Source organism: Trichosurus vulpecula, chromosome 1 (genome assembly GCF_011100635.1).
Source record: "Trichosurus vulpecula isolate mTriVul1 chromosome 1, mTriVul1.pri, whole genome shotgun sequence".
NCBI lineage: Eukaryota > Metazoa > Chordata > Mammalia > Diprotodontia > Phalangeridae > Trichosurus > Trichosurus vulpecula.
Genome location: NC_050573.1, coordinates 284,473,683 through 284,489,373, shown reverse-complemented (window position 1 = coordinate 284,489,373; position 15,691 = coordinate 284,473,683). Strand labels below are relative to the sequence as shown.

Sequence of the window (15,691 nt, the reverse complement as noted above, 5' to 3'; positions counted from 1 at the left end):
GTGACAAATCTTGCTAAGCTGAAAAAGGAGCCTCTGTCTACTGAAGACAAGCCTAGTTATGTATGGAGGGGCTCTTCACCCTGTCCCTTAATTTATGAATCTGTTGGCCATGGCAACCCACAAAACAAAGTAAAATGCAGAATATGGCTCAGTCCTGTGGCTCCCCTCTTGCATTTCAGCAGTGGTAGTAGCAACAATCAGAGAATGCTAAGAATCACACAGATTTAAGTCATCTAGAAGCTTTGGGTACCCTAATCATGAGATCCTTGTTAGATGATCAACAAGTTGATATAATTTTATTTTTTATTTTTAGTTTACAAAACTCAGTTCCACAAGTTTCTGAGTTCAAATTTTCTCCCCCCCATCCCCTCCCCCCTTCCCCCCAAGACAGCATGTAATCTGATAAAGGTTCTACATATACCTTCACATTAAACTTATTTACACATTAGTCAAGTTGAAAAGAAAATTATAACCAATGGAATGAATCATGAGAAAGAAGAAACAAAACCAAAAAAGAAGGGGAAAAAAAGGAGAGCAAATAGTTTGCCTCAATCTACATTCAGACTCTGTAATTCTTTCTCTGGATGTGGATACCTTTTTCCATTATGAGTCTTTTGGAGCTGTCTTCGAAACTTGTATTGCTGAGAAGAGCCAAGTCTATCAAAGTTAGTCAGCACAGATACCATGGGTCTGTAATCATGTATAATGTTCCCTGGCTCTGTTCCCCTCACTCAGCATCAGATCATGTAAGTCTTTCCAGATTATTAAGAAGTCTATCTGCTCCTCATTTCTTATAGCACAATATTATTCCATTACATTCATATACCATAACTTGTTTAGGCATTCCCCAATTGATGGGCATCCCTTGATTTCCTTGCCACCACAAAAAGAGCTGCTATGAAATTTTTGTACAGGTGGGAAGCTGATATAATTTTGTAGGAAATGAAATATATCAATATTTATATGCTCACTAGAATTGAAACCAGAAGACATTAAGAAGGGCAATTAAATTGAAAGATGATGCTCATATTCCCTTAGGAGAGGCTAATAAAGAACTTGCCAATGTTGGTTTCATTGTACACCCAAAGGCAACAAGAAGCATCATTTTGCATGACAATTAGTCACTTCACCTTATATTGTTAATGATGAGTCAAAGAAAGAGACAACCATGAAAATATAGTTTATAAATCTACATGTCTTGCAGTGGATGAAAGCAGAGATATCCTCTGAAGAATTTCACAGGATTCACCAAGGTAATTCAATATATACAAGCTAGGAATTTATAGTACATAGATCAGGTATGTTAACTCTGCCAGAGGAAGCTCAACCATTGGTCCCTCACTTTCCCCTCAGGGTATAGGCCAATTCCACTGCAACATTCAAACCCATCCAGCCTGCAAACTGCATGTATGCCTTCAATAGACATTGACACCTAGTGTATAAAAGGGAAAACGTTGAAAAACATAATGGAAAATGTGGTGTGGGATTAAGAGATGAAGGAGGCCAAAAAAGGAGGCATAATCAAAATGGGAAAACCTATTTGGATGCCACCGCAATAGTCCTGCTAAATGAGGGCACATCACAAATGGGGGCCACGAATGAGAATAAAGAGGAAACAAATGTGAAAGATGTTAAAAAAAGGTAAAATCAACAGGATTTAGTAATTGACATGATATATGCATATACATATATATATACACACACACATATACACGTGTGTGTGTGTCATGCTTTAAACATGGAAGACTGGGTTAATCATGGTGCTACTGCCAAAAAATGAAATTAAACAAGAAATAGGTTTGGAGAAAGATAATAAGCATAATCTGGCCATTCTCAGATCACATAACTAGAAGTTAAATTGGAGAGCCAGAATTTTTAACCCACCAATCCATAATTCCTGTACGGAAATTTGCCAAAGTACAGAAAGTGAAGGGAACAGTAATAATAAGACCGCATCAGGGGAAAAAATGTCTCAGAGCTGAACACAGCTAGTTAAATCACTTGTTACAACTGAGGCTTCTCTAAACCTTGAGGCACTTGGAGAAAAATATGTTATATAAATACTTACCAAAGATCATTATCACCTCCTCAGGATACTGCACTACACAAACCTGACATTACTGCTGACTAAGTTCTACTATATCTAAAAAAGAGCTTTATAAACCTTAAAGTACTGTGTGCATGGAGTTTTTTTGTGATTACTATAGAGTATACCCTTCTTTCTTTCATAAAGTCCCATTCCCTTCCAAAAGGGAGTGTTGCTGACTCAGTTAAAAGAATCAGGTTGATCTCATTCTGTTATTTTCTATTAGGTTGAGTTGGCAGAACTTTCAAATTTGCAGATAAAAAAAGACGAATTCAAGAAGTGAAAAGCTCATGGAAAAAAGTTTTATGGCAGTTTTCAATTAAATTCGGCTCAAATTGGTTAGGCATCTACTATATGCAAGGTGTTGGGGGTATGAACATGAAAAATGGCGGTCTCTGCCATTAAGGGGATTAAATTAAGGAGATTGGGGTGTAGCGTGGCAGGGATAACACTATGTTAGCAAGAAAATATGAAACAAAACAGAATAGAATAAAGACCAATGAGAGTTCCATATAAGTATTCTATAAGAAAATTTGATAAGGGAGAAATCACTTTCAGCTGAGAGGATCAAGGAACACTTCAAGGAAGAGGTACCTCGGCTAGACCTGAAGAGAAAAGAATTACTCCACATAGAGAGATGTGGAGAGATCATATTTCAGGCAGCTTGTGAAAATGTGCAGAGATACGAAGAGATAGTATGAAACAACAGAACTGCTTCATTAGAATGCTGAAGGGATGAAGTGGAGAGCCTTCAACGCCAGGTAAAGAAGTTTTAATTATATCCTATGGGCAATAGGGAGCCAGTGAAGGTTCTTAACAAGTGTCTAACATAGTCAGATGTATGATTTAGTAAGAGTAATTTGGTTTTTTTCAGGTTTAAAGTCTTTTTAAAAATATTTTTTGATTTATTTCATTAAATATTTCCCAATTACGTGTAAAAATTTAAATTTTAAAAAATTTGTGTTCCAAATTCTCTCCCTTTCTCTTTCCCCACCCACCTCCTTGAGAAGACGAGCAATTTAATAAGGATTATATAAGTGAAGTCTTGTAAAACATATCTAGGAAGATTAATTTGGCAAGCACTTACTACCCAGTCAAACTTGCCCACTTGCTGTTTTCCATACACGAAATTCAACCTCTTTTCTCTGGGCCACTGCAAAGCTATCCCTTACTCCTGGAATGCTCTCTCTGGAATGAGAGGAGAGAATAGAAGGTGGATGGTGGGGGTGGGGAGTAACCCATGTTTGGGAATTTGTGGGGCATACCAATGGAAAGACAAGGTAGAAAGTGGAAGATGGTGATCTGATGAAATGATTAGTTACAAAATCAGGACTACAAGCTGGAGGTGAAGCTAACAGAGGGGTTTGAGAGGAAGGGGCAGAGAACAGGAAGAACAGAGGGACCAGAGGTCAAGATGATGATGAACAGAAGGTCCAAAAATGATGAGCTTATCAAAGATATGGAAGGATAGGAAATAGTTATCAGAGAGGAGAATTTCAGACTTCAGGATAATGGAGAGAAGCAATTTTGAGCCACAGTAAGTGGCTAAGGAAGTGTAAGTGAAGAGGTCATGAGAGGTGAGGAGGCTGATAAATTTATTATAAATTAGGAGGCCAGAATATTTAAAGAGGTCATCAACATGCATAGTAAAGTCATTAACAATGATGAAAAAATTAAGGTGGAGAGGAAATCTGTAAGCAAGTTGGTAATTACTGAGGAAAATTGAAAAGTATTCGTCAGGTCCATATATCACTGAAAAAAGGGTCTCAACAGGAAGACATAATTGGATGATAACTGCAAAGAAAGAGAAGTTGCCAATTGATGTAAGGATCAGAAAGTATTTGTAAGGAATAAGGGATACTCCTTCTGTCCCTGTGAGTTTGGGGACAGTACCGCAAATGATTTAAAACTATGAAACATCAAAAAAGGAAGCTTCTTTTGGAGGGACATAGGTAGGACATGTTATTGCTCTATACTTGTAATTATGTTTTTCTGACTGTCAGGCATTTTTCTCCTTCCCATCCCCAACTCCACTGGGGAAAAACAGAAGAAAATAAGAACCCTTTTAATATATATGCATGATCAATGAAAATAAATTCCCACCCTGACCATATCCAAAAACATCTGTCTCATTTTATATATGTAGTGCATTATCTTTTTGACATGAGGCAGGTAGCATTCTTCTTCATCATCAGTAAAAGGATACTTCTTAAGGAAAAGCAACCCCATCTTTTCTATATGACTATGTCACATGACTGAAACAAAGATTTCCTTAAATATGTGATAATGTACATGGTATATTCTTAAAAATAAAAGCCTAAAATAATTCTTGCCACAGAATCACAAAGTGGTTTACTAAAATTAGAAGTGTATATTCTTTATTTGAAGCCTGTAGAACAAATCCTCAGAATGGGAAAATGAAAAACAACCATATACTAATAGATCGCAAGGACAATGATGAGAAAATGTAGCAACTTGTATGCTATTAAGGGCACATACAATTAATTTGTTATTTAAATGCAGTTATAATTACTTGTTAATCTAAAGGACTGGAACTTGAAGCTTTATGATTCATTTAAAGAAAAAAATTAAATGCTTCCTAGAGAAGATAATTCCCATCAGAAAGAGACAGCTTAGCCAGAAATTCTACTAGCTCCCTAAGGTTACATAGCTCCAGTATTTCTCAGAGTATGACAATCCGTGGACAGCAAATAAATTTCTAAAGCACTTCACTTAATTACAAAAGGCTTGTTATGCTCCTTAATCAAACTTTATGGGAAAAGTTAATGGTAATATTGGCCTTGATCCAAAGCTGGACAACAGTTTATTATCCTTTTGCAGTGAGCAGGAATGAAGTCATAGCACTCTGAATATACTAAATATTATTAAGACTTCTGAGAGTCCTACTATTGCTTTTTATAATCTCTAATAGATAACTCTTCTATAATCCAGGCATACATAGGAGAAATTTGTTGTTCCATTGCCTGATTTTTTTTTCTAAACTAGCTGTAAAATCAAATTGCATAAAATATCTTTTATTTGACAGGTTTTTCATGAAATTTCAGAACGTATTATGAAATAACTTAAGACCAAGATAATTACACTGCATATATAACATTACAGAGTAAGATAAAGGCATTCTATGAAAAATCTGGCCATGTGCAGTAGGACATTAAAGGACACAGAAGAAAATGCACGTTAATTTAAGAGATAGAGATGTTTCAATCAGTGGCTTAGTGAGGAGAAAATTTTACAAATGGAAATAATCACCTGGTCTCAATCAGCATGGTATCACCATGACAAATGAACAAGGTAGTGATGATGTTCAAATGGAAAGAAAGAAATAACATCTATGGGGAACACAGAGACAAGCACAGGAAGAAATCTGAATGTTAATGAGCCTCAGAATCAGGAAGAATAATACTAAAGGATCTTTCATATATATGTGATGTGAAGATTATTATTCACAGCTCTATAGGATCATATCACTTTTCCTTGCATGGTCAGGATCATGAAGCACAGCCTTTGAAGGGGACAGGGATAGAGAATAGAATTCTTATTTCATTGGTATAGGAACTACCAGGCGAGGATTTGCTCCTTTCCTTTAATAAATAGAGATTTGGCTAAAGCACTCAGAGGTCGTGACTTACTCAGGGTCACAAGCCAGCATGTGTTAGTGGCAGCATTTGAACCCAGGTCTTCCTGGTTCTGAGGTCAGATCTCTAGCCACTATTCCTCACTTCTTGCTTTAAGTGGTTAATAAATGATTTTTTCCCCTTTCACTTTCTTTATCCTTCTCTGATTGACTTTACATTGTACTTCTCACCACAGCTCTTCCAAAAAGTTTTCTTCAAACCACCTACATCATCACCATCAACATCTTCTTCTTCTCCTTCTTCTTCTCCTCTCCCCCCAACTCTCCTTATCAACCTTTATCAACTGGTTCTTTCCCTTCTGCTCATAAATATGTCCAAGTTTTCCCAACTATTAAAAGTAAAAACCAATACAACGATCACACATTTCTTCCACATTACCCTTAAGCTATCATCTCCATATTCCTTGTCTCTTTCCCAAACTCCTAGAAAAATACCTCTGCACTTTCTGTCTCAACATTTTCCTTACATCCCCATCATTTCTCAACCCTTCAATCAGGGATCTAAACCTAACACTTGACTAAAGCTATTCTTTCTAAAGTTACCAAAGGTCTCAAATACTAAATTTAAAAGCCTTTTTTTCTCAGTCTTCAGCCTTCTTGAGACAGCAAGTACCTCATAAGAAATGATGGATTTGGAGTCAGAGATGCTGGTTCAAGTAAAGTCAAGAAGCATTTATTAAAAGCTTATCATGTGCCAGGCACTTTAGTAAGCATTGGGGATACAAATACAAGCAAAAAGACAAATAGGCCCTGGCTGTTAATGAGTTTAGATTTTGATAGGAGAAGATGACAGATAAAAGGGGGCTGAAATAAGGGTTGGGAAGGAATAGGGTATCCATCCAGGGCACATGGTTAGGCAAGGTAGTTAAAGTAGTTAAGTTCAAATCCCAGTTCTGTTGCTTAATACTTGGGTGGCCTGGGAAAGTCACTTAAACTCTCTCAATTATAAAATGAGAGTGTTGGACTAGATGACCTTCCATTTGTAAAAATCTGTAATCCTATAATCGCTCTGCAGCTTTTGCTGCTGTTGGCCAATTTGTCCCTTCTCCTCTCTCCATTTTTCATGACATTCCTTTCTCCAGTTTCTCCTTCTGATGAAACCTTCTTAGTTTCCTTTACAGTGTCAGTAGTAAATCTATGGCCCATCTCCTAATAGCTCTACACTAGGCTCTTCTCTCTTTCTTTTCTACACACACACACACACACTCTCTCCAGAATCTCATCAGTTTTCCTTGGTTCAATTGTAATCTACATAAAGATACCTCCCAAGTTTAAATATCAAGTCATGTCCCTCTCTTCAACTACAGTCTTGCACCAACAACTCCTTTCTGTTTATCTCAAACTTGGCATGCCCAACATAGAATTCATTATTCATCTCCACTAAACTCACTTCTCTAACTTTCCTATTCCTGTTGTGTTGTTACTATCATCCTTCTGGTCAACCAGATTTGAAACCTTGGAGCTACTCTCAACTTTACACTCTGTTGTTACCCTGAATTTAGAATCAATTGACAAGTCTTGCCAACTCTAACTCCATGACATCCTTCATAGCCATCCTCTTCTTTCCAACCACAGAGCCACCTCCCTAGCTGTGGACCTCCTCGCCTCTTGCCTGGACTCTTGGAAGAATATTCTAATTGATTTTTCATCTTCCAGTTTCTCTTCTCCCCAATCCATCTACCACAAATCTGACAAAATAATCTCTCTAATAAAAGTCTGAATATATCACTCCCCTGCTAAATTTGCTTTGCACAGACTTCCTCATCCCCAGAAGGTTCTCCAATCACCCCTTGAAAGACTTTGCTTCCTTCAAGTTTGAGCATTTGCTCCATTTTCTAAAGAAGGTTTTTCCTGATTCTCCACAGTTGTTAATATTCTCAAAGCCACCCCCCCCAATTACTCTGTATTTCTTTTGTATATATTTTACATTTGCTCAACTTTGTACATGTTATTTCTACATGTTCTTAGAATGTAAGCCCCTTGAAGGCAGATGTTATGTCATTTTTGTCTTGGTATCCTCAGCACCTCACAGAGTTCTTTAAATATCACACATAGCCTCTTGATAATGGAATACATTAATGATAAATAAACACAATGGTCAGAGTATAAGGGGAGGAAAATTTATTACCATCTTAACCTCCAACTTCTTTATCACGAACAAAAAACTTAACTGCTCTGGGATAGCAAATAGTCAATGTCATTTACAAAAATCTTAAGTTTGAAATTTTACTTTAACCTCACAAAAACCTTGGGAAGTTGGTAGTACACGTGTTATTAGCCCCCTTTTTACCCATGAAAAATCATGCTCAAAATGATTAAATGATTGGCCCTAGATCACACAGCTACCAAGAGGCACAGCATACATCCAAACCAAGTTCTTTTAAGCCTAGTGTTGTCTTTTTTCCTATTCCCAATATTTTAGAACAATGGTGAACACAGCATTACTATTAATAAAACTCTGAAATTTGGCTGGTGACCTTTGACTCTACCCAGAAAGTATCAGAACATCTTGCCTGAAATTTGTGTCAGGTATATGTTTATTATTCAGTTACTACACTTGCATTTTGACAGTGATTTCTTGGAAGGACCTAGATCAAAAAGAGCAAAAACAGGGACAAGATTATTTATTTATCAAAGGTTTTCTTTTTCCCTTTCCCCTTGTGTCCCAGGGAAAGTTAATGCTAATGAAGAAGGAATATATTACTAGTGTAACAGATAACACAGTGATGTAACTTCACTTTTACCTCCTAGTAAGTATGACAGAATTATAGAATTTTACAGTAGGAGAGGATCTCAGAAGTCAGCTAATCGATATACTGAAAAGGAATCCCCTGTATAACATACTCAACACAGTCACCCAGTCTCTACTCAAAAGACCTTTAATAACAGGCAACCCCTCTCTCATGAGGCCATCTATTCCATTTTTAGGAACTGGAATTATTAGCAAGTTTTTCATTACAGCAAATTTAGATATTTACCTCTTTGTAGCTTCCACTAGGGCACCTACGTGCTACAGTGAATAGAGTGCTAGACTTGGAGGGAGGAAGACTCAACTTCCTGAATTCAATCCAGCCTCAGATACTTACTAGCTATATGACTCTGGGCAAGTCACTTAACCCTGTTTACCTCAGTTTCCTTACCTGTCAAATGGGTTGGAGAAGGAAATGGGAACTCACTACAATATCTATGCCAAGAAAGTCCCAAATGAGCTCACGAAGAGTCAGACACAATTTAACAACAAAGCTTCCACTAACTATGCATAGTTCTTCCCTCTGGGTTCAAATGGTAAAACATCTAATTTCTCTTCTATATGACAACCATGCAAGTGCTTGAATATAGTTATGTTCATGCTGAACTTCTCTTCTAGAGGCTAAGTACTCCTTTTTTTCCTTCAGCTGTTTCTGATAGGAACATCCGGTAGGAGAAATAGTGTTGGGTTGGGTATCAGAAGATCTGGTTTCAATTCTACCACATACTTCCTTATAATCTGTTACAGGGTTTGAATTTTGTCAAACCTGTCTAGACTTCAGTTACCTCATCAATAAGATGGTTAGACTAGTGCTTCTTAAATTGTGGCTCATGACCCATCATGGGGTCACTAGATCACCTCTAGGATCACTTCCAGATCTAAATCCATGAGCCTAAAGGACTTCAGAAATGATCTAGTCCAACTCCTAAGTTACACAGGAGAGAATCATAGAGTTCAAAGGGACCTTAAAACCCACGTGTTCCAACCTACAGAGGGGGAAACTGAGGCCCAGAGAGATGAAGGAACTTTCCTAGAGTCACACAGGTGACAAAGTGAGGATTTGTATACAATTCCTCTGACCTTAAGCCCAGTGTGGTTTCTACTCTGTCATGAATTTTCCAGTTCTTCTAAGGAGGGACATAGCTTTGATATTTTCTGGTCCTCCTTGATTTGCATTAGAAAAATGAGTTCTCTGCTTTCCTAAAACTCACTTTGTTCCACTCCGATTTTTGATTTTTTTCTTAAGTTCTTTTTACAAGTTTTTCCTCTTGGCCACTATTACAGTTATCTATTCTCACAACTGCCACCTAGTGTTAGACTACTGATGGTCAACAAAGTCCTTAGCCATTACGGTGAATAAACGTTCTGTTGAGATGCTTTGGGGATGGGATGAGGGAGGGATTAGCCACCTGTGGCTATTTAATAAAATGCTATCCAAACATGACCAGTAAAATTATTGTGTAAAATTGCAAGACAACCTTTATGAAAATGTTGAAACTAAATGTTACAAATAATAACAAAATTATCTGATGAAATAGGCAGCTCTCAAAAAAGTTGTAGAATTTTCCTATTAAAATTTTTTAATTAAATGAAAAATTTTTAAACGCTTCTCATGCATTAAATGACACAAAGTTTTAAAAAGGCATTTAATTCCTCCAAATATACTACAAAATACACTTATCTCGTTTTTAGAGATCTTTGTTGTTCGGTCATTTTTCAATCATGTCTAAGTCTTCATGACCCCATTTGTTATTTTCTTGGCAAGGATACCAGAGTGGTTTGCCAGTTCCTTTACCAGCTCATTTTACAGATGAGGAAACTGAGGCAAACAGGGTTAAGCAACTTGCTCAGGGTCACACAGCCAGTAAGCCCCTGAGGTCACATTTGAATGCAGATCTTCTTGACTCCAAGCCTAGCACCCTATCTGCACCACCTAGGTGCCCATTTAGACCTCTATAATTAATATAATACAGTATATAAACCTAGAAGTATTGGAGACTTTGAGACTACTAAAAACAGATTGCTATAATTTAACCAAAACAGTATATTGAAAAAATACTTTGCAAAATATATAACAGAGAGATTACTCAAAAGGATTCTTGAATAATACTGTTCCCTTATTGTTCATATTTACAAATCATTAACACTTTAACAGGCAAGCAGGGAATGGCAAGACTTTAAAATAAAGTTTCTTCTTCATTTTAATTCTATTCTTCACCGTGGACACTCCATCTCTGTCTCTTGAAATAGTTATCCTTCCACTTCTTGAATGCCCTTGCTTATCATCTCTGCCTCATAAATTCCATTTTTTTCCAAGACCCAGCTGAAGTCTTCAATATGAAGTCTTTCCTGATCCCCTTTCAATTGCTGGTGCCCTTCCTTTCAAACTACCTTATATTTAACTTTGCATTTGTTTGTACTTATTCTATTTATCTTTATTTTTTATGTATATGTATTAGTACAGATCGTTTCATTTATTATTTTTTTATTCCTTGTACAGTGACAAGGTATACAACAGGCACCTGATAAATGCTTGTTGATTGACTAATAAATTAAATTCTTAGGTGGTCGACATTTGTATTGGTAGACTGTATACTGCTGATGTCTTATTTATTTTTATATCTCCCTTAGCACTCATGACAGTGCCTTGCCTGTGGGAGATGCTCAATCAATGTTTGTTGAACAGAATATGAATCAGAAATGAAATTCACAGAGCATCACCTTCTGCAGTATTTCTCCCAGTGAGACATAGTGATGGTCAGCGAATAAATGTCTGCAGATACTGCCCCAGGTAAGCCTCATTACAGTCATGTTTTCACATTTCAGTAGCACTGTTATAAGACTCCAGAGCAGTGGAGGATAAAATGGATTTGAAACAAACATGCTTCCACATTTTTATACTGGGGTTTTAAAATGCCCAATTCTTTATAGTTGGGCTTAAATGCTTGCTTTAGAGTGATTCAGCATCTAAAAAAGTATTTAGTGGCTATGAGACAAAAATTATAGATAATCCTTTCCTTCACAGAAGTTCTTAACCTGAAGTTCATGGATAGATTTCAAGGAATCTGTGAATTCAGATAGGGAAATGAGATCTTTATTTTAATATAATCCATTTTCTTGTAATCCTTTCTATGCATTTCATTTTATGCATTCAAACATGCATTCAGAAACATTATTAGGAGATAAGTTCCAACAGCTTTCACCAGAGTGCCAAAGTTGTTAATAAAAATGGCTAACAGCCCATTTTGCAAGTTAGAGGAGATGACAAGGGTAGCTGTTACTGTTTACCAAATTCTGACCAATAGTCAGGAAGTGGTAGGAGGAGATATGACTAGAAACTTCAGATATAGAATCCCAGGATTCATGGCAGTCAAATTTTGGGCACTGTGAGCCATTTGTCCAAGATTTTTAGATTTCAAAAAAGTCAGTAAAATAGATAGCAATAATTTCATGGTCAAAGGTTCTAAATGAGAAGGTAGCATCAGAAGTATGGAAGGTTAAAAAAACAAAACTCTGAACAAATACTTGTGAATGATTCAGACGAAGAAGTAATGTGCTATACATGAAGCTAATTAGTTCAGATTCAAAAGGGCATATAATAGTAAGGGCAGCAGAAGCATTTAACCAAGGATAAATACAAAAACATGAAACAGGTAGAATAATATCAGGAAAAATAAGGTTAGGTGGAGTCTGGGGCTTGCGGGGAAATCTCAAGGATGTTTTTTCTTTATCATTATTATTCTTATATTTATTATTTGTAAAATATATTATGCATAATATACCTATATATTATATTTACATATTTTATTATTATTATTATTATTATTAGCTATTTTTTCTTAAAAGGAGAAGAAATATGAAAAGCAAAGCCCCTGTTGCTTAGGGCAAATAATGCAATGTTAATTGGTGGCAAACAGAAATTAGAACTACTAAATTCCCAATTTGCTTCTGTCTCTCTATTAAATGGAAATGCTCTCTTAAATGGAAAGACTTCTCATACCTTACTGCTCTCCATGCATCCTACAGTTCAGTGACACTGGACTCACTACTATTCTTCACACAAGATATTCCATCTCTGGAATCTGAGCAACTTCACATGGCTAGAATTCTCTGTCTTTGTTGCCACTCCACTCTTCAGAACTTCCCTCTTATAGTCAAGGGTACCTACCACCTTCCTCCTGGTCACCTAGACTCAAAATCTAGGTGTCATATTTGACTCCTCATTCTCCCTCATCCCCCCAACTTTAGCTAAGTTCTGTAAATATGACCTTCATATCATTTCTCACATCTTCCCCTTTGTCTCCCTTGACACTGCCACCACCCTAGTAAAGGTCTTTATTGTGTCTAGTCATTTCCACTGGCTTTCCCTCATATCTCTCCCTACTCATCTCTGCTTCCTGACTTCCCTAGCTTCCTCCAAATTCTAGCTAAAATTTACTTCTATAATTCAAGATCCCTCTTAATCTAATACCTTCCCTCTTGATTATTTCCACTTTACCCTGTACATGTCTTGTTCGTACTTAGCTGGTTGCAAGTTACCTAACCATAAAACAGTGAATCCTTTGAGAAAAGGGATTATTTTTGCTTTTTTTAAATATCCATAGCACTTAGTGCAGAGCCTAACACACAGTAGGTGCTTAATGAATATTTATTGACTGACAGTGACACGCCTCCTTACTGGTCCTCATGTAAGATATTCCATCTCTATCCTCTGTGTATATTCACTTGCTGTCCCCTATACCAGGAATGCTCTCCTTCCTCATCTCTGCTTCTTGGCTTCCCTGGCTCCCTTCAAGTCCCAGGTAAAATTCTATCTTCTTCAAGAAGTCTTTCACTATCCCCTTTAATGCTAGGGCTTTCCCTCTGTTGATTATCTCTAATTTATCCTATGGAACAAATTATCTATCTATCTATCTATCTATCTATCTATCTATCTATCTATCGATCTACCCTTCCATCCAAATTTAATTCTACATAGGTGTTTGTGTGTTATCTTTACTATTAGACTGTGAATTTCTGAAGAGCTGGGGTGATCCTGGAAGGCAAGATGGCAGAACAGAGGAAAAAGCCAAGCTCTTCCAACTTTCCCTCCAAACTGTTTTAAAATAATGCCTCAAATTGAACCCTTGAGTAGCAGAGCCAACAAAGAGTCAAGGTGAGACATTTTTCCAGCCCAAGAAAACTTAGGAGAGGAGAAGTCTGTGACACAAATGTGGGGATAGACTTGAATTCCATGTGGTGGAAACACTGTCTAGGGACTTCGGGGTGGCAATAGCAGCAGCAACAGATTCAGGATCTCTCAGGCCAGGGACAGCTAGGAGATCTGACAACTAGTCCCAAAGAGATTATAGGGGACGCCTGTGCTAGCCCTGGACACAGAACATGGTGCTGTTTGGCAACTCCATTTTCTATACTCCCTTCAAGGTCACAGTTCTAGGGGGAGAGGAGCACTTGCAGTAACAAAGGATCAGGGAACCTGAGGAACAGTATCACTTTCAGTCCTAGGGGAACAAGGATGTTGAGGATCAATATTGCTTGAAGCAATATTGCTTGAAGGAACCAGAAACCCTTCCTGGGCAGGGACCAGATGCTGATCAGGAAAGCAGTGTCCACATCTCTCCCTGGATCACTCCAACGTGAAAGCACTAAAAACTTCCAAATCCTCAAACAATCTCTGAAAAAAGCATTGCAAAAAAGTCTGAAACGTGAGACAGTGTCCACCCATCCACACCCATAGAACAAAGCCCAACTTTAACATAAAGTTCACAATCAAGAAATAGCTAAGGCAATGAGCAAATAACAACAGCAACAAATAACCTGGCCATGAAAATCTACTATGGTGATTGGGAAGGTCAAGACACATATGCAGAAGAAAACAATGTCAAAAAAACTACAAGCAAACCTTCAAAGAAAAAAAAATTGAATTGGATACAATACCAGTAAGAATGTATGGAAGAACTAAAAATGAGTTTCAAAATCTAATAAGAAAGGTGGAAGAAAAATTAAGCAAAAATATTAGAGCAATATATAAAAAGATAATTAACTGCTTGGTAAAAGAGGCATGAAAATACTGCAGAAAATAACACCTTAAAACAGAATTGGCTAAACGGTAAAAGAGGCATAAAACTTTACTGATGAAAATGACTCCTTAAAAAGCAGAATCGACCAAATAGAAAAAGAGATACAAAAGCTCGTTGAAGAAAATAATTACTTAAAAATTAGAATAGGACACATGGAAGCTGATGACTCCATGAGATATGAAGAAACAACGAAACAAAGTCAAAAGAATAGAAAACACAGAAAAATGTGAAATACTTGAGAAAACTGATTGAAGAGAAACTGTTTAAGAATTATTAGAATATGATATTTGGGGCAGTGAAGGAGTTAGGATTACAACCAAGAATAATTTACACAGTAAAACATAGTATAATCCTTCAGGGGAAAAATGAACATTTAATTAAAGGACTTTATTTAAAGCATTCCTGATGAAAAGATCAGATAGTAATAGAAAATTTAACTTTGAAATACTAGACTCAAGACAGCATAAAAAGGTAAACATAGAAGAAAAATCATAAGGGACTTAACAGGATAAAATAATTCATATTACTATTATGGGGAGATGCCACATAGAACTCCTAAGAACTTTTAACATTTTAAAGGCAGGTAGAAGGACTGTACATAGAAGACAAAGGATTGAGTTGATTAAGTTGGAATGACCCCCCCCCCCCCAGATGGACAAGTGACAAAGAGAATTGCACTGGGAGAAGTGGAAAAGGGAGAGGAAGGATGGGGAAAATTTTCTCATATAAAAGAGGTATGGAGCTTTTACAGTGAAGAGGAAAATGAGGAGCAGGCAACATTTGAACCTCACTCATTAGAATTGGTTCAAAGAAGGAAGAATAAACATACACACACATTCAATTAGCTATAGAAATCTATCTTACCCAACAGGGAAGTAGGAGGGCTAGGGATCAAGGGAAGGGAGAGTGGCAAAAGGGAAAATGGGTTAAGGGAGGCAGTGTTCAGAAGCAAAACAGACTTTTGATGAGAGACAGGGTAAAGAGAGAGAGAGAAAAAACAGAAGAAAATACAATGGAGGGAAATGCATAGCTAATAATCTGATAATGTGAATGGTAAGAATTCACCCATAAAGTGGAAGCAGATAGAAGACTAAATTACAAACTAGAATCCAACAAGATGT

General features: G+C 36.9%; 1 protein-coding gene across 1 annotated transcript in view; it reads right to left on the bottom strand.

Moving 5' to 3' along the window:
• PREX2 (phosphatidylinositol-3,4,5-trisphosphate dependent Rac exchange factor 2) overlaps positions 1-15,691 on the bottom strand; it is a 422,543-nt gene that overhangs the window by 80,076 nt on the left and 326,776 nt on the right. The window lies entirely within an intron of this gene.